The following is a 24,584-nucleotide window of genomic DNA, read 5'->3' on the forward strand; positions in this document are numbered from 1 at the left end:
ATAGGGTCCTCTACCAGAAATCTTTATTCTATTATTCGGTCTGATCACTACCCAAAGAAAATTAAATTATTCTGGGAACTTAGTCACGGTGCCATTAATACTGCTGATTGCCTCCAACGCCAAATGTCGTATATGTCTTTTTCTCCTACTTGGTATGTTGTGTGTCAAACTGCTGCGGAATCTGCCTCTCACCAATTTGCGCACCGTTCCTTTGCTACTCAGTTTTGGCACATCATCTGGGATGCTTTTTGGTTGGTCGATCTCTCTTTCCAATAAAAACTTCTTGGTGGGTCACCTTTTTGTGGGATGTAAAAAGACAATTTGGTTGGCTATTGTTCGTGCCTTCTCCTAGACTTTATGGACTGAGCACAATAGGAGGCTGTTTCAGGACTCTACTGCCTCTTGTACTTCTTTTTTGGACACCATTTTATCTACTGCTTTTTATTGGTACAAAAATGGGCACCCTTTTAAGAACTATAGTCTCTCCTTTCTCTTTTCTAATTGGCTATATTTTTTTAATCACCTTTAGGAGTTTGGGTTTCCCCTGTTTCATTTTATCAATGAAATGTTTCTTATCTTAAAAAAAAAAAAAGTTAAACGGCCCCTCTGGACAAGTTATACCCTTTTCCATTTATCGAGTTTCAAATGGACTTTATCTATAACAGGCTGCCAAAAAGACTGCTGTTTAGAATAACCACCAAGAGGTAAGCCAAGATATATAAAGGCAATTACCAGCCTCCCAATTCAGCCTTGAAGAAGTAGAGATCAATGTAGCCTCATCAATATTGCCTCCATATAATGCTTACTTCTCCCAATTAACTTGCTGCCCTGAGCACAATTCGAAGAGAATATCTAACATGGCTTCTATTTTTTATTCTAAAATCTTTCAATCCTGCAATCATAGACGATACCTTTCTTTTTGTAAATAAGGATAAGTAGGACGTGGGGAGTTTGAAAGGGTTGCTTGTAGAAGAGTTAGATGACCCCCCCCCCCCCTCCCCCGAGTGGTTCCATGATTGTAAACATCTCTCAACTTTCACAATCATAGGAGTTCAAAAGGATAACATACGAGGCTTGTACTTTTTGTGAGATTGTGGAGTGCATAATGAATCTAAAGAATATTTAAGGTAACAGATAGCCTCCTAACAATGAAATGCATTGAAAGAAAATGTTGCACTAAGAAAAATAAATAACGAATTCTGCTCAATATAATAAAAATCAAACAAATCAACATAATGGACTTACTGTATTGCCTTTCTCTATGTACCAATGAAGCCTATCAACAATCTGCATTGCAGAAGACATTTTAGTATTTACAAGGACTATGAAATGGAAAAAATAATGAGAGCGAGAAAAAATTAAACAGGAAAAATATGGAGAAAACACGTCCATATGTCTGGACAGCAAAAAAGACCGGCTGCTAACAATTTCCTTCTGCTATCACACATTGATGTTTTATAAGAGACATCATCAGACAAAAGCGAAGTAGAAACAGCTTAGGGACGGTGAAAAGTGAACCCCATCCCAAAAAAACTAATTGCAGAAAATTTGACCAATTGTTGTGATGCAAAGAAATTGGATAATTGCAAAAGAATTGGCTATAACTATGAGCCCACCACAAGGAGATGAGTTGTAAATTTCCACCAAAAGAAGTTATATCAGAAGACTTAGCTTCAAAAAGTTTAAAGTTACTTTCAAGCCAACGCAACTAAAGGAATGCCCCGACAGCATACCCCAAAGGACTTCAACTTCACTTGAGAAAGCCAGTCATCAATATGATTAGAATTAGAAAGACAAGCGGAAATCTGAAGGTACTAAGCAGAAAGCTTCTTCCCTTGGAAGCAAAGAAGCAATGAGGAAAAAGGTGATAAATATTGTCCTCCTTTTCCATATACAAACTGCATATGAACAGGCAAAAAGGTTAAACCTCATCAAATTCTGAAGCCTATCCTGATTATTAAGACTCTTATAATCTCAGGACCATATAAACACTTCCATGTTCTTTGCGATCTGAAAATTCAATACACTTTTAATAAGTCAGGACATCAAAGAAGTATTCACTTTAGAAATATTCATAAATGCCTCCTCCCACTTTGTGAAGAGGGATAATGTGAAGAAACTAATTTTGCAAGGGGGTTCGGGTGATACCCAGTACAGAAGAGAAGTCCAATTGTAAAAAAAACATTTCATTTATAAATGAAATCTGGGGAAAACCCAAACACCTAAAGGAACTTATAGAAGAGAAGGATGTCCAATTGTTAACTAAAATAGATTATCTATAGAGAGAGGGGGGCTTAGCTTTACACCAAGGAAAAGAAATAGACAGAACAAATTCCATAAAATATTTGAACAAGGAAGAAGAATCATGAAAAAGCCACTTATTCCTTTCACCCCACAGATACCAAAAGAACGCCGCATGTCAACCAAAGTGTCATCTTTGTACCACCAAAGGGTTGACCCACCAGAAGAGAAGCCAATGTGTCCAAAATGTTATTAAGACACGTATAAGACCATCAAAAAGCCTAAAAAGAATATCCCAAAAATTGGCAGCAAGAGGAAAATGGAAAAACAAATGGATCGAAGATTCAGCGTAGCAGCAACACATGTGACACCAAGAAGGAGAAATAGACATATAAAGCATGCAACGTGGAAGACAATCAGCAGTATTGATGGCACCCCAACTAAGATCTTAAAGAAAAATTTTCATCGTTTTAGGAAAATCTATCTTTCCAAATCACAGAACAAAAATCAGACAATAATGGATCAACCGTGCCCACTAAGTCAGCTATAAGGGATCTAACAGTAAAACCAGAAGTAGGATCAAGAGGCCACAACCAAGAATCCAAATAGCAGTGCAAGCTAACAGCAGCCAGGTGGAGAGATACTAAGGCCCTTTTGACCAAGTGGATTCAAAGATATTACAAGCAAAAGTTCTCTGTTGGGTGGAAGGTGCTCACAGCTTATTATAGCTCCTCACATTTCCAACCAAAAGCCTATTCTCAGTGTCAAGTCTTCCTCATATATCCCACGGAAAAGGATTATAAGCTACTGCCTATTGTCATCTTCCTTTTTCCCATATTTCTTTCAAGATTGGAATGGGTCAATACTTTGTTTTCAATCCACTTGGAGATCAAAAGGAACTGGATGGATCTTTCTTGAAGCTCATGGAAAATCAGGAAGAATGTTAACCAAGTGAGATGAAAGTAAATTTTCTTTTATTGAAGTATTGAAAGGGGCCACTCACTGTCAGTTAAATGCAGAACAATGTGCAATAAGTTGTGTTGGGTAACCAATATTTATGGACCTACTGATTACAGAGAGAAAATTCATTTGGTCAGAGCTGCTCTCCCTCATTGGTTATTGTATAGAAGCTTGGTGTTTGGGAGGGGATTTTAATATGACCAAATCAAAGGGGAGCGATTTCCAGCAAGTAGAATGACTTGTGGCATGAATGAGGAAATTCAATAAATTCATTGAAGAATGGAAACTCATTGAAGTTATTTTACTGAACAGAAAATTAACATGGTCAAGAGAAGGAAGAGTAGTTTTGAGATCATTGCTTGACAGATTTTTAGTTACTTTTGACCGGGACAAGGCTTTTGCGAACACACGTGTAACTCGTCAAGTAAGGATCTCCTCAAACCACTTCCCTTTTTTATTAGAAGCAGGGGCATTCGAGTGGGAGCCTTCCCCTTTTCGATTTTGCAACAGCTGGTTGCTAGACAAGCATTGCTGCCAATTTATTGAAAATTCATTAACCACAAGCACTCCTCCGGGCTGGATGGGCTTTGCCTTATCAACTCAACTCCAAAACATTAAGGGTCAACTCAAATCATGGCATTCAGATTATGAAAGAAAACAGAAAAGTCATGAAGAAACCTTATTAAAAGCCATCGCACTAGAAGAGAAAAAATATGATCAACCGGATACGTGCACAGTGGATCACTTATTGTTAATAAGAGAGTGGATCTTCTAGCTCTTTGTAGAAGGGAGGAAAGAGATATAATCCAGAAAACTAAGTTGACTTGGCTGAAATTGGGGAACAAAAATATGAGTTTCTTCCATCGTTCTCATCGGGGGAAAAAAAAAAAAAAGAAGTCTAATTCCGAAGCTTGTTAATAATCAAGGAAACCCAACCACTTTATTCTTTGAAATTGAGCATTTAATACTTGATTTCTACAGCACCCTCTATGAGAAATCTCCTCACACCTCCGTTTTTTATTGGTCTGTAGTTTTCAGCAGATCAAAATAAAAGGCTTATTTCAAAATTTAGTTTGGTAGAGATCAGGGCAGCATTAAAATCAATGGGAAGAAACAGAGGCTCCAGGTCCGGATAGCTTCACAGTAGAATTCTTCATCAAATTTTGGGATCTCCTCAAGGAAAATCTTTGTAAATTATTCAATGAGTTCTATGGGACTGGGAAACTAAATGCATGTAAAGGAGAAATTTATTTGCTTGATCAAGAAAAAGGAAGATGCAGTAAAGGTAATTGATTTCCGGCCCATAAGTTTCACTACTTTGCTGTACAAATTGATTGCAAAAGTGCTTGCTGAAAGAATGAAGATAATTATGCCCAGTATTAGAGCTCTCACTCAAAGTGCCTTTTTGGATGGCCGCCAAATTCTGGATCCTGTACTTATTGCAAATAAAGTTGTGGAGTATTATAGGTCCAAAAAAAGCAAGGATGGATTACAAACTGGACCTTGGAGAGGCATTTGATCGAGTTGATTGGGGTTTCTTGGAAAGAATTTTGAAGCAGAAAAATTTCAATCATTGATGGATCATCTCTTCGATCATGGATTGTGTTGTTTTTTTTTTAAGAGACACAAGGCAAACTCTATTATAGAAATAATATAAAAACTAAAATAATATACCCCCAAACACCTCTGTTTCAATTTAGGCATTAACAGTTCTAATTATGCACTATTTTAAGGCTGTTGAAGAAGAAATATGTAAGTTTCAAATTAGAACTTGCCCAGGTACCAACAAGCTACAAAATCTTTTGGCATGTCACTTGTTTAAGTCAGAAAAGTAAAAATCCTCCATCTCATGAACTCCCCCAAATCAAAAGTCAAGTCTCCCAACAACAGTAGCTTACGCTTCATAGCTCATTGCAAGACCAACAACTGAAATGAGTTTCTAAAACCCATTCTCTTTTTCTATTACTGCATTCAACACCTGTCCGACCACGGTGCTGCCATGATTGATCCAAATTTTCCCAAGTAACTGAATGCCTTTGCATTGCAATTACTCATCCCCCATGTTGATATTCCGTCCATTCCAATTTCAACTATTGGGGATATTTGTAACCTTCCAACTCGATCTTGGCTTTTAGATTCCTTTCTATTAGCTGAAAATGATGCCAAGTTAGGCTTTAAATTCATCTCCTCTACTTCTTTCTCACCAACCTTTCGGAGAACAGCAACCATGTCTTCAATAAGATCATCTCCGAAAAGCTGTTCAAATGGCACTTCAGCGTCGTCAATAACACCAATCTGCCTTTCCCCTTCCTTCTTTGCTTTCTTATGGTTTTCAATCTTCGTAAGTGTCTCCTTGTGTATTGGCAAAGATGGCTCCTTATTGCTTTTTGTTCTTTTCTGCTTTGAAGTCTTCTTTTCCTTATCAATATCATTGGTACCGAGATTTATCTTATTGTCAAGAGATGGAATTACTTTCTCCTCCCTGGTGACCTTATCCATCTTACGTTTTTTGCGACCTTAACCATGCGAGAAACGTCCCGAAAACTCACAGATAACTACTAGGCGGCCTCACTTTGAGTAATATTAAAGTTTTTTCCCACAAAAACAGCTCGGAGATGCCCAGACTCAGTTTTTATTTTCGTCCCAATACTTTTCTTCCCATGGTTTGGTTGTGTTCCTTTGATCTTGTGCAACCTATTTAGACCGATGATAGCCCGCGGATAGGTGTGGAAACCCATCTATATTGCACCCAGTATGACACAGAAAAAAATCCCAGGGCATAGGGGTCGGGTGGGGCTCGTTCGGGGTGCACAACGGTTGCGCCAAAAACGGTCCAAAAATGGCCAAGGCTTTACCATACGAAAAATCGGCCGATTTTTAACCATGCGAGAAACGTCCCGAAAACTCACAGATAACTACTAGGCGGCCTCACTTTGAGTAATATTAAAGTTTTTTCCCACAAAAACAGCTCGGAGATGCCCAGACTCAGTTTTTATTTTCGTCCCAATACTTTTCTTCCCATGGTTTGGTTGTGTTCCTTTGATCTTGTGCAACCTATTTAGCCCGATGATAGCCCGCGGATAGGTGTGGAAACCCATCTATATTGCACCCAGAAGGACACAGAAAAAAATCCCAGGGCATAGGGGTCGGGTGGGGCTCGTTCGGGGTGCACAACGGTTGCGCCAAAAACGGTCCAAAAATAGCCAAGGCTTTACCATACGAAAAATCGGTCGATTTTTAACCATGCGAGAAACGTCCCGAAAACTCACAGATAACTACTAGGCGGCCTCACTTTGAGTAATATTAAAGTTTTTTCCCACAAAAATAGCTCGGAGATGCCCAGACTCAGTTTTTATTTTCGTCCCAATACTTTTCTTCCCATGGTTTGGTTGTGTTCCTTTGATCTTGTGCAACCTATTTAGCCCGATAATAGCCCGCGGATAGGTGTGGAAACCCATCTATATTGCACCCAGAAGGACACAGAAAAAAATCCCAGGGCATAGGGGTCGGGTGGGGCTCGTTCGGGGTGCACAACGGTTGCGCCAAAAACGGTCCAAAAATGGCCAAGGCTTTACCATACGAAAAATCGGTCGATTTTTAACCATGCGAGAAACGTCCCGAAAACTCACAGATAACTACTAGGCGGCCCCACTTTGAGTAATATTAATGTTTTTTCCCACAAAAACAGCTCGGAGATGCCCAGACTCAGTTTTTATTTTCGTCCTAATACTTTTCTTCCCATGGTTTGGTTGTGTTCCTTTGATCTTGTGCAACCTATTTAGACCGATGATAGCCCGCGGATAGGTGTGGAAACCCATCTATATTGCCCCTAGTATGACACAGAAAAAAATCCCAGGGCATAGGTGTTGGGTGGGGCTCGTTCGGGGTGCACAACGGTTGCGCCAAAAACGGTCCAAAAATGGCCAAGGCTTTACCATACGAAAAATCGGCCGATTTTTAACCATGCGAGAAACGTCCCGAAAACTCACAGATAACTACTAGGCGGCCTCACTTTGAGTAATATTAAAGTTTTTTCCCACAAAAACAGCTCGGAGATGCCCAGACTCAGTTTTTATTTTCGTCCCAATACTTTTCTTCCCATGGTTTGGTTGTGTTCCTTTGATCTTGTGCAACCTATTTAGACCGATGATAGCCCGCGGATAGGTGTGGAAACCCATCTATATTGCACCCAGTATGACACAGAAAAAAATCCCAGGGCATAGGGGTCGGGTGGGGCTCGTTTGGGGTGCACAACGGTTGCGCCAAAAACGGTCCAAAAATAGCCAAGGCTTTACCATACGAAAAATCGGCCGATTTTTAACCATGCGAGAAACGTCCCGAAAACTCACAGATAACTACTAGGCGGCCCCACTTTGAGTAATACTAAAGTTTTTTCCCACAAAAACAGCTCGGAGATGCCCAAACTCAGTTTTTATTTTCGTCCCAATACTTTTTGCCATCAGTGTATATGTGGACAAAAAGATAAATTTTATATTATAATATATCACCATACATTATACTAATTTTCAAAGTAAATATGAACATTTCAAATTACAGTCAATATGTAATAACCTTAATACCATTTACATACTAGGAAGGGGCCTAATAAATTTACATTTCAAAGTGAAATCAATTTATTTACTTTAGTTGTCGTATTATCCTTAAGAGCACCTCATGCCTCCACATCAATAATCATTTTATCTCATTGCAACAATCACCCATATAAATATTGAATCAACATATGGTTCTGTACCTAATGATGAAAAACTTGGCACTGAGCCAAGTATTTCCCCAATAATCGTAAAGTGATTCATCCTTTCCTTGTGTGATGCCACAGACTTTCTTCCTCACACTAGTAGCATAAAAGGTTGAAAAGAACTTTTCCAAATATTGTCTCTACATCTACTCCCATGAAATAATGCTCCCTGGTGACAAGTAATAGAGCTAATCTTTCACTTCTTCGTGTTACGAGAAGGGAAAAGCTCTCATGTTCGTCTGCTCAAGGGTTATAATGTGAGGACTCATTCCATTGCAAACAATATGGGGCTCGACTATCGAGAATAATATGGGGCTCGACTATCGAGAATATAACGACTGAACCCTAAGTGGAAGTCCATAAGTTCACTTTAGCAGTTAGCTAAATGAAAATCTACTTATAAAATGGAGCAAGCACTAGAAGAAATTTGCTCTTTATTGTCAGTTTAGAACCGACATTAATGGCATTTGGTGTCAGTTCGGAATTGACATCTATGCTAGCGTTTTTAAAGGCCTTTAATGTCATTTTTGCTTTGATGTCAGTTTAAAAATGACATCAAATGCATCATTAATGGCCATTGATGTCGGTTTTAAATCAACATTTTTTTATGGCGTAATTGTTGACCTTTACTGTCGGTTTTCCTTTAATGTCGTTTTTAAACCGACATCAAAGCCTTGTTTGTTTTTTTAATTTATTTATTTTAATTATTTTTCATGGTGTCGAAATCGACATTATTTGTTACGAATTACGACATGAAATGTTCGTCATCGAATATTAAAAAAGTATAAAAAATAGTTGTTGCATGATTGCTAGCTGTCTACCACTCCATGGAAAACCTTATATATTACTTCCATATTTCACCTGCAAGGCAGAAGATCAACACCTACAAAACAAGCATACACTTCCACACATCCAATGGCAAACTAATACTATTTCTAGCTATATAGAATTCAAAACCTACAAAACCAGCACATACACTTCCACACTTCGATGCAAACTAATAATATTTCTAACTACAGAATTCAACACCTAAAAACCCAACATATATGCATTTTTCCACACTTCCATAGCAAACCAATATTTCCATTTCACCTACAAGGAAGATCAACCCCTACAAAACCAGCATACACTTCCACACATCCAATGGCAAACTAATACTATGTGTACAACAAATTCCACATATCCAACACATCCAATGTAAAGTATTAAAGTATGTGTACAACAAATTCCTCCACTAATACACACTTTCCACATAGTACTACAACAAATACACTCTAAAGTCAACACCTAAAACACTACAATACAACACCTATTCATAAACTACTACAAGCAGAAAACCTGAAAATTAAAGTATGTACAACAAGTAGTACTAGAATCTCGTAGCTTATATATTAAAACAATTAGTATTAGTACTAGTAACTTATAAACTACAAAAAAAAGTGTAAAAGCTTACACAAAATCGGCTAACAAAGCTTGCATATTTTGTTCAAATCTCGTCAATCTCCTCTTGCGTATATGCATTTTTTTGTATTAAACTACGCAAAAAGAAAGGTATGGAAAGAATAAGTTTAGATAATTTATGTAATTTGTAACATATAAAAAGTGAAAGTAGAAACTTACAAGGCTAGTGATGGGAGTACTAGAATTATGCACGATTTCATGTATATACTTTTGGACATAATACCCACACCCAACCGAATCCAATTGACGAGGACACTGCATGTATATAAATTACATACAAATTATTCTTATGTTTCATTGAAAATAATTATGTGTCAATGCAAATTACCTTTATAGGTTTCCATTTCGGATTTGACCGATAATGTTGTAAATCATGCTTAGCTTGCCATGTTTTTAATCCTCTATACATTTGGAAACATTAGAATTAGAAGACAATGAAGTCAAATAAGAAGTAAATCATAAGTCACATTTATGACTCCATGGATGTCTTCGTTAACTTTACTTTGAAGAGAGTCCAAAACATAAACACAGTTCTCTCGAAGATCGATGACATGCAACATCCAATGAAAACTACAATAAACATCTTCAATGTGAGTATACATTTAACCTCAATGAAAAACATAATAATGTTTTAATCTTATTTATTTACCCAGTATTATAAGGAATTAGAACTATTTGTTCCAAGGTAGCCGCTTCTAACTGGTGGGCAAAATTTCTGGATCGAAGATCACGATCCTTGATATGTGATGTTATTTTTGCTTGGTCATAACAAAAAACTTGCTTCCACAATCACATTCATCCCAAAGATATCTAAGTAAAAGCAACCTTAGTTAAAAAGGAACAAAATAACTATAGCTATAGTATTGGACATAGAGATGAGTAAAAGATGTTTACTTACGTAATGTATGCTAGGATGCACATATAGCCTATTTCTACCATGCCGCAATAATGGAGCAAGTCCTAACGAGCTAAATAAATGAATTTGTTTTTACCGAATATTAGCTCGTTCATTAAGATGCGAACCATATCTACATCCTTCATATTGTTCACGACATGTCCATATAAGAGCTTAATGGTTCCATTAACATTTATGTAATTTGAAGAATATAGAACATCCTTTGGGGTTGAATGCTCCAAGCACAAACAAAATAATATCAAAACCTAAAATACAATCACAAATAAATATCAAAGCTTCAATAGCACATAAACAAGTCAACGAGGTCATTCAACAATATTACCTAATGCTTGATTTAAAGTATCTATCTTGCCCTTCACTGGAATAGGTAAACTACAATCTCCTCCTGTGAGCAAGTCCACCAAGATTTTAACATTGGGACCACCATTGCTATCATCCAGTATGGTTGCTATTGCAACAATATTATTAATCGTTCCTATAGCCAATTTGCACGGTGTTTACTTTACAAGTATTAAAAGCATCATTAATAACAATTTATCCTATAAACATTAAAATTTTAAAAGTGACAACAAAGTTAATTACCTTCACTTCTTCGTTCATAGGTGTGTTGCCCAAATCCTCATCGGCATAGAGATCTATGTTAACACTTCTGATGGACGATCTCAAGTGATTATGACTCTTCTTGTAACTTTTGCTTTTTGATTCATCTTCTACAACTTGAGAACTTGCAATTTTCTCTTTCCCTTTCACTGTCTTGAAATATAGTGATTGAGAGACAAAACCATCCATGCCACGTACACGTCCACCATGCTCCTTAGAGCCCAATGACTCAGTCAATATGTCCTCATCTCTATGTGTTTCAGCTAATGCATCCCATAGAACAATACAAGTATTCATCATTAACTAAGTTAACAAAAGATTAAATATTGTATATAAGTAAATCGCAAGCAAACTTACGATTCGAGAGACACAATCTCGAGTAGCATCATCAAAATAATCATTGTTTTTTCCTTTTCTTGCACACGCACACGCACACACCCACACACACACGTGCACACACACGAACACACGCATGAACGCATGCACACATCCACAGACACATGCATGCAAACACGCACGTCTCACACACACGCACACCCACCTACACGGGCACATGCACGCACGCGCACAAATGCGCATGCACACGCGCGCGCGTACATGCACATGCACACACACGAACACATACGCACGCACACACATGTGCACACACATGCACTCGCACACACACACCCACCCACACGGGCACATGCGCACTTGCACACACGCACCGACACACATGCACGCACGCGCACCCACATGGGCACATGTGTACTCATACACACACAAGCACATGTACACCCACCCACATTGGCACACGTGCACTCGCACACGCACATGCATACACCCACACACACGCACGTCCATGCGCATGCACGCACACGAAACACACGCATGAACGCACACACACATCAAGACACGCACGCGTACACACACACACATACATGTACGAACATACGCACACCCACCCACACAAACATATGCGCACTTGCACACTTGCACACACACACACCCACACACATGCACGCGCACTGCGCACATGCACACATCATCCACACGGACACATACGCACTAACACACACGAGCACACACACACCCACACAGACACACGCGCACTTTCACACGCACACACAAGCACACGCATGTGCACACGCATACGTACACACCTACATACATGCGCATGCACACACACGAACACACGCATGAACGCACGCACACATCCACACACACACACACCAACGTACACACGCGCACACACAATCACCCACACGGGCACATGTGCACTTGCACACACCCACCGACACACATGCACGCACGCGCACATGCACATCCACACACACGGACACATGTGCAGTCACACACACGCACGCACACACACCCATATGGGCACACGAACAATCTCACACGCACACACAAGCACACGCACACACACAAGCACATGCACATGCACACACACGAACACACACATGAACGCACGCACACATTCACACATGCATACACACATCTACACACACATGCACACATGCACACACACACACACGCACACGCACATCAACCCACACGGGCAAACGCGCACTCGCACATATGCACACACACACGCACACACGTACATATGCACAAAGATGTGAAAATGAATTAAATTTAAAAAACAATTACATTAATTGTTTTTAGAATAACTTTTAAACTATATTCATTTAACTTAATAACATTAATTAAATTATAATTTTTATTAATATTGATTTAAGAGTGTCATTAGTGTAATTATATCAATATAATGCGGTCTTATTCAATTTTACCAACAAAAAACAAGTCAAATATGAACTAGTAAATCCACACTCTTTGTCATAAGAGATATAATAACGTTTTTATGGGTCATTTTAAAAAAATGACAAAACAACTTTTTTCTTTTGAATTTTAGCAAATAGCATTTTTTATCTGAAAAAGATACATCAACCCATAATAACGTTTTTAGATCCGTCCCAAAACGATCAAAATGGGGGCCACCAATGTCGTGGCCTCAAAAGAAATTACCTAGCCCAGAAAAGTGTCGGAGGTCTCGAAAGTTCAAATCCAGCTACTAGGTGGTCTCATCTCGAGAAGGTTCAGAGTTTTTTTTGCCCGCAAAAGCCGAACGGTGATGCCCAAGGCTCTGCTTTTTAGTTTTATCCCAAAACGACGAAAATGGGGCCACCAATGCCATGACCCTAAAGAAAACTACCCAAACCAAAACATGGTCGGAGATCTCAAAAGCTCACATCCACCTACTGGGTCGTCTCGTCTCGAGTAGTGTTTAGAGTTTTTTTTTTTTTTTGCACACAAAAGTCGAATGACGATTCTCCTTGTTTCGCTTCTTAGTTTCGTCCCAAAATGCTGAAAAGGGGGTCATTAATGTTGTGGCCCTAAAGAAAACTACCCAACCTAAAACAATGTCGGAGGTCTCGAAAGTTCACATCCAACTACTGGGTGGTCTCGTCTCGAGTAGTGTTAGAGTTTTATTTGGACGCAAAAGTCGAACAGTGCTGTTTTAAGGTTCGCTTTTTAGTTCCGTTCCAAAACGCCAAAAAGGGGGGCTACCAATGTCATGTCCACGAAAGAAACAACCTAACCCAGAACAGTGTCGGAGGTCTCAAAAATTCACATCCAGCTACTTGGTTATTTCCTTGGTTTCGCTTCTTAGTTTTGTCCCAAAACGTCGAAAAGGGGGGCCACCAATAACGTGGTCTCGAAAGAAACTATCTAGCCCATAACAGTGTCGGAGGTCTCGAAAGTTCACATCCAGCTACTAGGTGGTCTCGTCTCGAGTAATGTTAGAGTTTTATTTGCCTGCCAAAGCCGAACGGTAATGCCCTAGGGCCCACTCTTTAGTTCCGTCCCAAAACGTCGAAAATGGGGCCACCAATGTCGTGGCCACCAAAGGTCCAGGTGACTATTATCTCAAACTTCCCTTTCAAGATCTGACGACTCCCCATCGCGGAGGCTAATCTGCCTAGAGGAGTTCAGTAGTTGAAGAAGTGCTTTGTTTTTTCTCTTTCTTTAGAGTATTAACTTAGTCGATCACTCGAAGAGAATTAGATGGTAAGTTGTATTGCCTACAGCTTTCAACCCTTTCTTCCATAATCTCCAGAACAAGAAACCCCATATTCATCCCACACCCAAGGAAGGGAAGACCTAGTCGGCAGAACAAAATAGGCCTCGTAGACCAAGGAAGAGTCTGAGGCTCAAGCCTCATCCCTTGAATAAGAGGAGGCGCAAAGAATATTGCGAAGATTTTTGCTTTCTTTTGTGGTGCAAAGAATATTGCGAAACTTTCCAAGTCAAAAGAAGCCAGAGGAGACGATAAAGGAGGGAGAGAGACTGACATCAAGATCAAGAGCAAGCCTTTCTTTTTCAAGTGTCGTTGCGGTGAGTTATCGTGTAGTCTATCGTGGCTTTTAACGAGCTGCTGATGAAAAAGACAAGAAGAAGAAAGCCTACCCTTGAACTGCGGAGTATGAGTGAAAGGTTAGGCCTTACGAAAGAATTCCCCGATCGAAGAGCGCCTAACCGCTTGGGATAACCTATGAACATTGATTCAGTCAATCCTACCTCTCTCTCAAGTAAACTAGCTAAAGCAGTTCCATTCCTCAAAATATGAGAAAGCTTCTCCGACTTGAGTTAGCTAGCTTTACCGTTTGTGACCTTGAAAATAGGCTTTCAATCGATTAGATAACCTCTTTAGTCGAGCTAGTCCCACTTACTATGGCAAGAAATAAGGAGCCCTTGCACTCCTCCTTATTGTCCCACTTCGAGAACTATGTTCGGAGTCTACTCTCCCCTCGAAAAGAGCCCACGTAGCATCAACTCATCTGGAGCTTGATTTTCTCCACTCCTACTTAATCTAACCTCTTGAAGTATAATAACCTTCCTTTTAGAAAGTCTGGAAAGACGGATGACTCCTACTGGTCAATATTTGGTCTAGTCGTCTGACTTTCCCCTTCTGAGCCTTAGCAAGTGAAAAGAAAGTGAGAATTCCACAGAGAAGATTAAGTTCAGGGGGAGCGAGCATCGAGGCTAATCTCCTTCACTATCTTAAATGGGACAGGTCCTATTCTTTCCTAATAGTGCATCACATGCCTTTCTAGATGATAGATGAGGAAATCCTAAACTCCCGACTAGTCTCTAATCCCAAGGATGGATAATATTCCACCTGAGAAAAGTCACCCATGGGGCGGTGAATTGGTCGTTCTTTTAGCTTCTTACTCTACCCTAAGATGGAAAAGAAAGCTCTTCTTCTTCATGGTTTGAGGGCCTTTGGATTGATGGGACGGAAAGAGCAAAGTTCAGCAAGATCCATCATCAATAAAGAACACGAGGTCTACAATCTTTAACAGATGTCGCTCCCCTCTCGCCTTTACCTAGCCTATGCTGAATCGCTCCTCTTTAGACTCTTCTTTGCTCTTGGTCTGCGAAGATAGCAAGATTGAATGCTAGGTAGTCCTCTTTTTCACCCTTTGCCTAGGCCTAGACACCTATGGAAGTGAGCCTTTACTCATAAGAACCGCTACTGATTACATTCCGTCTATCTTACCAGAAAGACTATTTCAAGGAATGCGGAATGAAAAAAGAATAAAAGCATATTCACTAGTACTCTCCAGCTACTATGGCACCAACCATTCATTCAATCTCGATTCCTTTTTGCTTCTCAATTTCATCGAGCTCTTGTCCAATTCGTGCAAAGACTAGTTTACTAGTGTTATTTCTACAAAACGAATGTTCAGATAAGAGAAACTTCATCGAGAAAGAAAGCGAAAATTTTCACTGGGTTAATATGGATAGTCCTTCAGACCTGTCTCGCAATATGCTTTGCGTCTTATCCATAGATCTTTGCACCTTGCCTCTAAATTAGAGTAAAAGGCATAAATATAAATCATGATGATAAGGAAAAGTCAAAATTTATGAGATCAAACTCAACCTCTGTGCTCAAAGGGGTATGTACTGATTCCCCACCTCGCCCAGAGGAAAAGAAGAATGAAGGAAAGGTGCAAAGAGTTATGCCTTCAAACTAAAAAAAGGCGATCAAAAGGACAGGTCTTATCTTTGTTCATTGGTTCTTCCTACCAAGAAAATTGATCAGTCCCTAGAATTATATTTCTTACTTGATGATGGAAGACTTGAAGCCTCATTACTTGGAGTTGACTCCTTTGAAGCTACTATAGATGCTTTCGTTGAACCTTCTGAACCTGGGGTTTATGGTAAGCTTTCCTTTCGCCCTAGGAGAAGGCTATGTGGCTTTCTTTCTTTGTGTCTAGTAAGAGGAAAGCCGCCAAGGAATAGGAATCACTCAATTCATTCAACCTTAAGAATCGCTTCACTTCAAGCCTTCGTAGCTTAATAATTCATTCTTTCTCAAATTCTTTGATCATCTTGAGCCAGCCGATCTGGAGGACTTAAGGATTCCGCTAAAGTTGCAAACGTTAAGAGTATTAAGGCCACTCCAAAGGAGTCTTACCAATAATATCCATCTTGATCCTTTATAAATAAATTTCAGACGTTAGGCACAAAGAATATTGTGAGTCCGCTCCTCTTGAGTTTGATTCCAATAATATTTTTCATGATTCTTTATAAAGCAGTTTCAAATTTTTGATGAATTTTACAATGAGCCTACCTTCCTCCCGTAGATCAATCTATGAGCCTTATGGTTGGGGCCTTTGTCCTTATGGCAAGAGTTTCGTTTGTCCCTGCTAGTTCATCCCTCTCCTTAATAAAGAAAGAAGAGGATATTCACAACAAATAAAGAAAAAAGAGCAGCTAATACGGCTAAGAAAGTGCCACGCCCCGCTCCGAGCACCTGCTTGCTCAACCCGAGATGTAGCGTGAAACCAACTGATGTCATTATTCTTCTGAACAACATTAATTGACCCTAACTATAACTTACTTCTAACAACCTATATGAATTAAAACTTATGTAGCAGAAACTAAGAGAAATAACTTGAACAGCTTTTTAAACTTTAAACAGGTAGTCGAGGCTAAATGCCATTAATTACAAACTTTACTTACAGACCAAACAAAAATTAAACAACTTAAACTTATGCAAACCATGTACATGATAAGATTAAAACCGACCCTTAAAAACTAACTATCAACAAGTTTCACACTGCAATCTGAAGACAACGGTCAGGTTCTCGAATCACGACCTCTACCTGGAAAGTGAAAAAACATTTTGAAAGGGTGAGCTAAAAAGGCCAGTGAGTGATAGTTTTATAAAACAAATATACTTTAAACATTTCAGAAATATAACATAAAGTCTTTAAGAAATCTCCTTTAACTTAACACTTTATAACATTCAAATACTTCTGTCATAAACAAGATAGCAGAGTGCCTTCTGTCATACTATCGCGTTAACCTCGATTAAATACTCGGTTAGGATAGCAGAGAACTGATCTTTTTATTCCTGCCTGAACTCGGTCAAGATAGTAGAGTACTGATCATATTATTCTTGCCTGAACTCGGTGGTAGCGACTAAGTGGTCAGCATAGCTCTATACCTCTACTGTGCACATTGACCATCGAGAACTCGATATATAGAGTACCATGATTTTCTCTTTAAAAAAACATTCTATTGAGCTCATGCTTTTTATAAATCATTGCTTGTAAGTCTTATAAATACATGCTTGCTAAAAATGTTTCTAAACTCATGTTATAGAATACTTTTTTAAATAACATGCATTAATATTTTTCATAAACATATTGATAAATAGAAATAAGATTCACTTAAAAGCCTACTTAAATAATAGCTCGAAAAACATATTAGAATCATTATCATTTTGCAAATTATAAGTTGAAATAATCGTAGTAAATTTATTTTTCACTCACTGATCGCAGATCAAACCCTTGGAAGATAAGCTTGTCTAATTTCCCCTTGTCTTGAAATGACGGAAAACAACTCCAATTAATTCCCTTTTATTCTAAAACATCAAATACATCGCCAAAACTCTTAGAAAAACCTTCCTCAAACCAAAATGCATGCCCAACATGCCATGCTAATTTCTTAAACTCGGCCACTGCCCAAAACCTCATTCTCGGCCATAACTCAGCTTCTTTAGAGCTTTAGAACTTAAAATCCAGAACTCAAATAAACATATATCCTTCTACAAAGTTGTTGAAAAACGTCTTGTTATTCATACCTAAAATTTTCAACTTCAGATTCCAACGGATGTACTCTACAGCCCTCTGGAAGTCCACATTGTTCAGAACCACCAGTATTCTGACCTTTCTTGCTTTCTACCGCCAAAACGCAACTCTCCGTTACTCAAATTAAATCAAAAACCCCAACTTAGAAAATAGACTCAAAATGAAAACTTTTAAGACTAATTTCACTCAAAACACTCGAGTGGATTGTGAGAAACTTAATACTAAATTTGGCCTATTTATAGAGTTCATTGCATGAGTACAAGTTGACACCTCATCCTTGCTTAAATTCACCTTAAACCTTCTTAGGGAACCTCCTACTTACTTTACACCTTAAAATGCATGCTAACAAGGTTTTACACCTCACTAAAACCTTAAACCGCTTGCCCTTATCATGCCACATAGTTGTCCAAAACGCATAGCTAACTTCCAAGGTCATCTCACCTAGTTTCTCGCCCAAACTACATAACCCAACTTAGAAAAGTTATAACTTAAAATCCATAACTCTTTTGACAAAACTTTCTTCTACAAAGTTTCTCTAAATGTGTTTTCTTCCCTAAAAAATTTTTCCTGAAATTTTGAGGGAAGAAAACGCCAAACGATGCGTTCTGTAGCGTTCTAAGAGTGTAGCTTGCTCAGATTCACTCGCAAACTGACCCTCTTGCCTTCTTTTGTCCAAACGTCAACTTTCTCATATCCAAAACGCCCAGCAACCTTCTTCAATAAACTAGACTCAAATTATGAATTTTCAAGTCTAGATTGAGTGTAATTTTCCGAGTTGTGAGAAACTCCTTTCTGAAGTTAGCTAAAACACCTAACCTCTTTAATCCTTCTTTCTTGCCAACCTTAAACACTCAAAACCCTTTCTAACCTCTAAAACCATTTTGCCAAGTCAACCCAATACGCCTAAAAAGTACTATTCTTTGATATTGAACCAAAAACTTTCCTTCTTTCAAACCTCTTAAACTCTTTGAAAAAGACTACACTACCCAAAGTTTGGGTCTTACATAAAGAAAGAAGAAGATAGACTCAAGATATAAAAATAAGGAAGTTAATCATCTCGAAAGAAAAGATATAAGGAGAATTTCATTTTGATGCCTCTTGATCTTTAACTCATCTTCGCTATTCCTTTCTACCTCTTTCCCCTTTATGTGGAAAGACCTGGTTGGATAGCCATAGGTCCAAGTTTTCTAGTCTTTTTACTAGTTTGGAAAAGCCAACTAATTCAGTTTAGTAGAGGTGTAAAACGGAGATTGCTTGAGTTCGACGAATGAAAGAGAGCTCGTACCCGCAGCTTTTCCTTGATTCTGCACTCTTGTGGGTAATAGGCTTTCGCTTCCTTGTCGTAGGGTTCCTTTTGTTGGGACTTTTTCCTTCCCTCCTTCTTACTTGTTCATCATACCATAGTAATAAGAATTTCTTAGAAATAAGCTACTTTCTCTCCTTCAACTATTGATCAATTAGAACCTCGCGTCTGCACGCACCTTGTTTTTAGGACTTTAGGAAATGGAAGAATGTCAAATCGAATAATTTGACTTTATGTACACTAAGACAAGTGAAATGGGTGTCTGTCTTTTAGCTTTTCTTAATATACATGAATATAGGACAACCATAGAGTATATGAGATTAGGGGAAGATTCTTGAGACCTCAACCTTTGCCGCGACTGTCAATATTCTTTGAACCTCTTTTCCTTGCCTTTGTCTCGTTAGTTTGGGAATCAGGAAGAATCTAAGCAAGGCATGAAGAAATTATTAACCATTCTAGACGTCATTCAGGTTGGATGCCAAATACGAGAAAACCTTTCTAAAGAGTATGAATGTGAAATTCTCATAAGCAATGAGATAGCCACTAGCTTAACCACCATGAGCCACACCCCATGGGCCGATCGTACCCCTTCAGTTCTTTTTCAACCTCAAAAAATTGAGTGAAGCATCAAAATGAAATTCTTTCACTTCGTTTTCATCTATTTTCTAGAGAGCTTTACAAATAAGGTCTTCAACGCAGATCCTAATTACAAACTGGTACAATTGTCTTTCTGTAAGAAGGTATCATGTCCATTTATCACAAGAGATCGACTTAGAAGTTCAAATGCACTTAAATAATGAGAAGGATCATTATGGGTAGTGCCAAGAGGCGCAATTCAATATGCGTGAGAAGCGCATTTAAGAAAAAAGGTTTGAGGAGGAGGGGAGATCCAGATACTCGTTGGAGAGTCCAACCAGCACGATTAGTTGTCTTCCTACTCTCAAAAGTCTACCTGGAAATAAAAGGAAGTTTCAGAAACTTTAGGATGAAAGGCATAGGAAGGCGTAGGAGCGAGGGAGTCAAAACCTTGCATTTCTGAATTTGAGCTAATACCTACGGTATTTCGACCATTATTTCTCCTTTTAAGCCACTTATCTAATAACCTCACGAATGAAAGAGTGATCCATCCTTAGCAAGAAGAGCTGAAACTGGGAATGAATAAAAGGAAATAAGAAGGAATGAGGCTTCTTGCTCCAAAAGAAGACGGTAAAGCTTTTGGTCTCGCCTTTTCTCCTCTGCCTTTCTTTTGCACTCCTTTCAAAGTCACTGATTATTATACATAATCAATTCTATTTCCCTTTCATGGGATAGATGATGGAATTTCCGCAAATTCGATTAGGATGAAGAAGCCCACGTAGCAGTTGTGAGTTTTTCACGGACTGACTCGTACATTATCGTTCTCAGCACCTCAATAGAGGGTTCCACTTCTTATGGAAAAAGTTCAAGACATAGGCTTGATCTTTGTAAATGAGAATATATAGAAAGATAAAAATCTAAGATAGAAGAGTTGGGCACAAAAAAATATATAGAAGATTTTCGCTTGATTTTAGGCAATATCCCAAAAATACCCTATCTTATGGAGCCTTTGTTTTTGTTCAATGGATAAACAAGTCTAGAGGATGAGTAGGAGGTACGAAGAATATTGCAAAGATTTTTGGTTTATTTTGCAAAGGAAGAAGATTGACAAAGATCATTGATAAGAAACTTTCTAGAATTCTTTTCTCATATGGACCCCGTCCAGAGGACTTGTTTATCCATTAAAAGAGTCATGTTCCTCTAAAAAGAAGTTTCTGATGTAGGTTTTTTATTTGACGTTAGGAGTTATTCCAATAATATCCATCCAGATTCCACTAAAGTTGCATACGTTAGGAGTATTAAAACTGGCTATCCATTAGGGAATTTGAGAGTTATTTCACTAAAGTCCTAATCCTTTATAAAACAATTTTTCACGACAAAAAAAAAGTGAAAGATAAAAAAAAAAATCAGAACTATGTTGTATTTACAAAATATACAAGTTATTTGGTTATACATTACAATTTCTTTAATTATTTTTGGATTCAATATTTTTGGAGTTTGATTCATTAATAGATATTGTAATGGAAGTCACTAAGTAGTAATAACATGTTACAACACAAAGGTAAAGCCAAAGATTAATGTTAGTGTTACAGGAAAATTCAGTTAGCTCAACCTCTATATGGAAAAGCCTAAGAAAGCTTAAAAAGCTTAAAGGTCGAGCTATAGTCAGAGAACTCAGAAAGCTACAGAGGATAGCAGAAGAAGATGGACCACTGCACAACTAAAAAATTTGGGAAGAATTTTGTAACAGCCTGTATTTTTTAATATACCTATATAACAAAAACATGGAAAACTTAAGAAATATGAACTTTTACAACTTACACAATTCAACGGAAGCAATTTATTACAAACAATTGTTATGTCAAACTATTCACTACCCTTTATTGAACCTTCTACCTCAAAAGGGAGAATACAAGTCAATTAACGCTAACCTAAACACAATTTAACTAACAAAATTTCTCTGATGCTCTACCAAGATGTCACCAAGCTCTTAAGAAAAAACAATTCAACTGCCAGAGTCATGTCTGATCATGAAGGCTTTAATACTGTTTTCACTCATGAAATGCACTGTTATGAGACAGCATAGTATTCCTCAAGACCGATGAATGAAAAAGGACAACAAAATCTTTCATTTAAACTTCTTTATTGGCCAATGCAATATTGCTACTTTTACCTCTGGAAGAAGCTAATATGACATCTGGTCTAGGTTTCCTTATAACTTTGTTCATAAGGTGAAGGTACCGATGCCTCATCCCCATCAAAGGGTGCTTCTCTACCAAAAAAATCTTTCTTATAAGCCTCCCGAAGAACTACAGTTTGTGTTCTAATCTTGTTTGAGACATAAAATATACCTGGGTGATGAACTATGGCTTTCTTAAACCTATAACCAAACCCCAAATAGTCTCCCAAGCAGAAGATGTTCTCCTTTTCGGTTTTCTTCGAGATCGTAAGATAAAGCAACTCATGGAGAACAGCCACAACCCATTTCTCAGCTTGGTCCGTATTTGGTGCTAGATGGAATGCATTTTCATAGGGCGAAATGTAAGGCAAATCCTGCCACTCCTCCACCCAATTCATCACTTTCTTTTGCAAATCAAAACCCCTCGGGAAACTCATTGGAAATGGAATATGATTTATTTTCCTTCTCCCAAAATTTCCTTCCAGAGATTCCCTTTTCTTCAATTCAGAGACTGCAAGGTCTCTTTCCTCCAAGAAAGTAGCTCTAATGCAAGAGTTTGTTCACCTGTTAAACAGTCTTTCACACTACAAACTTGAAAATATTCAGGATAACCAGCAAGAAGGGTTGGAATGAACCTATAGGGTAAACCCAAATCCCATTGCAACCTCTCAATAACATATAGGGGAAATTTTCCAACCCCTATGAGCATCAATAGTTTTGCTAACCTCTTCACAACATCATCTCTATGCAGTCGAGAGTTATGAATGGTTGATTCTTCCTTGTGGAGAAGTAAAGCTTGTGAGGTGATTTTGACATGAGGATGGAGACCAAGACTAGGCTGGAATTGGATGAAAACATAAGGGTATAACTCGAAGAACTTGGAGATGGTGGTAGTGGGAACTTTGAGGTTCTGATTAAGCAAAAAGACAAGAAGAAAGTGGAACAGATGTTAAAGGACTCGAAATTATTATATTCTTAAGGGAAATTACTTGTTTGAGGTTTTTCTCTCTTTGAACTGCAAAATCAAGGTATGGATCTCTAACCCATTTGACCTTTGCATCAATGAAAGCACAAATCTGGGTGAAACGATGAGGGATTATAGTAATTTGTAGAATCATAAGCAAGAAAGGTTAGAAAACATTGTCTAGATTGGGAAATAGAAATGGCTGACAATGGGAATCGAGAAGGCTAAACTGACCAAATTAGACAAGAGTTTGTAAAGATCAAATAATCAAAGGAAACGAAAATTCAACTTAGACTCTGCTTGGTGGCTGCTTCAGAATAGAGTCACCCTAACTACCCTTTAAAACTATCACCTGATTTTCCATCTGAAAACACTTTGAAATCAAAGATTAGTACAAAAATACTCAATAAGCAATTCTCATATCAAGCTTTGAAATTCACAGAACTTTCTGTCAAAATTTTTCTAGAAAGAATACTTTCAAAATCAAAATATTGCAAGCAAATAAGTTTTAAAACCTAAATGCTTCAAGCTGAAACTCCTATAATGAATGGTATTTTCATACTTTTTATAACACTAATATTTCAATACTTTCAAATGAAAATTCTTCAATCGGTAAAAAGAATTTTCGATCAACAAATACATCCATACAAACAAAACTTTCAATCATTCAGTTCAAATACAAAGTAGGAAAAATGCATAGTTCATGTAGCCCAGCAGGTATGGCTACCCCTTGGTAAGATCAACAGTTCATTCAATCCGAGATGTCAATTAACAATCGACCACATATGAATCGCCATTTAAAGCATGCAAACAATTTTGAAACTAATTACCTCGATCGACAATCATCCTTGAAAATTCACTTCCTTGGACAAAGATTAACACCTATTGAACTTCCACGAGTGACACTTATCCCTAAGCCAAAAACGCCGCCGCAGCCGGAAACACACACCCAGTCATTGAAAACGTGATCTAGAACTTGTTGTTCGTTCACGCTGGAGTCTCGAACGAAGAAGAAACAATGCTCCTGAAGCCGTACAGAGTGAACGTAGACCGTCGTCGACTACAGAGCTGGGCGTTCGGTGGGTGTGGCCGCTGGAGTGTCGCCGGAGAAGAGGGTCGGCGGCTATTTGATAGAGAAAAGGAAGACGACTGATGAGGCTAGTGTCACGTGGTTAAAGTCTGAAGCTAACCATACGTGCGGCACTTGGCTAACTACAATGCCCACGTAGCCAAGTAAGCCTTTTCGGGAAGGGGTAGTGCGCCAAGCACTACACCAACGTGTTGCAGCGAAATTAATTGGGTTGGTTGCAAGACACGAGAGAGGTTGGAAGGATAAGGGAGTTTGGATGGATACGTCTTGGGAATGATACACTGCCATTCCAAGAATAGATTAATACACATTTGGGTACAAATATGTTGTCTCTTGCCATGGGGGCCATGGGCAAGGAGACTTGGTATGGCAAGGTGACCTTGCTTGGCTAAC

General features: G+C 38.5%; 1 long non-coding RNA gene and 1 pseudogene across 5 annotated transcripts in view; both read right to left on the reverse strand.

Moving 5' to 3' along the window:
* LOC116405803 overlaps positions 1–2,159 on the reverse strand; it is a 29,377-nt gene extending 27,218 nt beyond the window's left edge. For 2 of the 5 annotated variants that reach the window (XR_004218898.1, XR_004218899.1), the window contains exons 1-2: positions 1,246–2,159; positions 733–892 (exon numbers count right to left, since the gene is read on the reverse strand). This is a non-coding gene — a long non-coding RNA (uncharacterized LOC116405803). Of the gene's footprint in view, positions 1–579; positions 893–1,245 lie in introns of those variants that run through there. The other 3 variants (XR_004218897.1, XR_004218900.1, XR_004218896.1) reach the window with 3 other exon arrangements.
* A 19,587-nt stretch (positions 2,160–21,746) lies between these two features.
* LOC116405780 lies at positions 21,747–24,222 on the reverse strand (annotated as a pseudogene).
* Between the last annotated feature and the right edge of the window lie 362 nt (positions 24,223–24,584).

This window comes from Cucumis sativus, unplaced genomic scaffold (assembly GCF_000004075.3).
Source record: "Cucumis sativus cultivar 9930 unplaced genomic scaffold, Cucumber_9930_V3 scaffold31, whole genome shotgun sequence".
Classification (NCBI taxonomy): domain Eukaryota; kingdom Viridiplantae; phylum Streptophyta; class Magnoliopsida; order Cucurbitales; family Cucurbitaceae; genus Cucumis; species Cucumis sativus.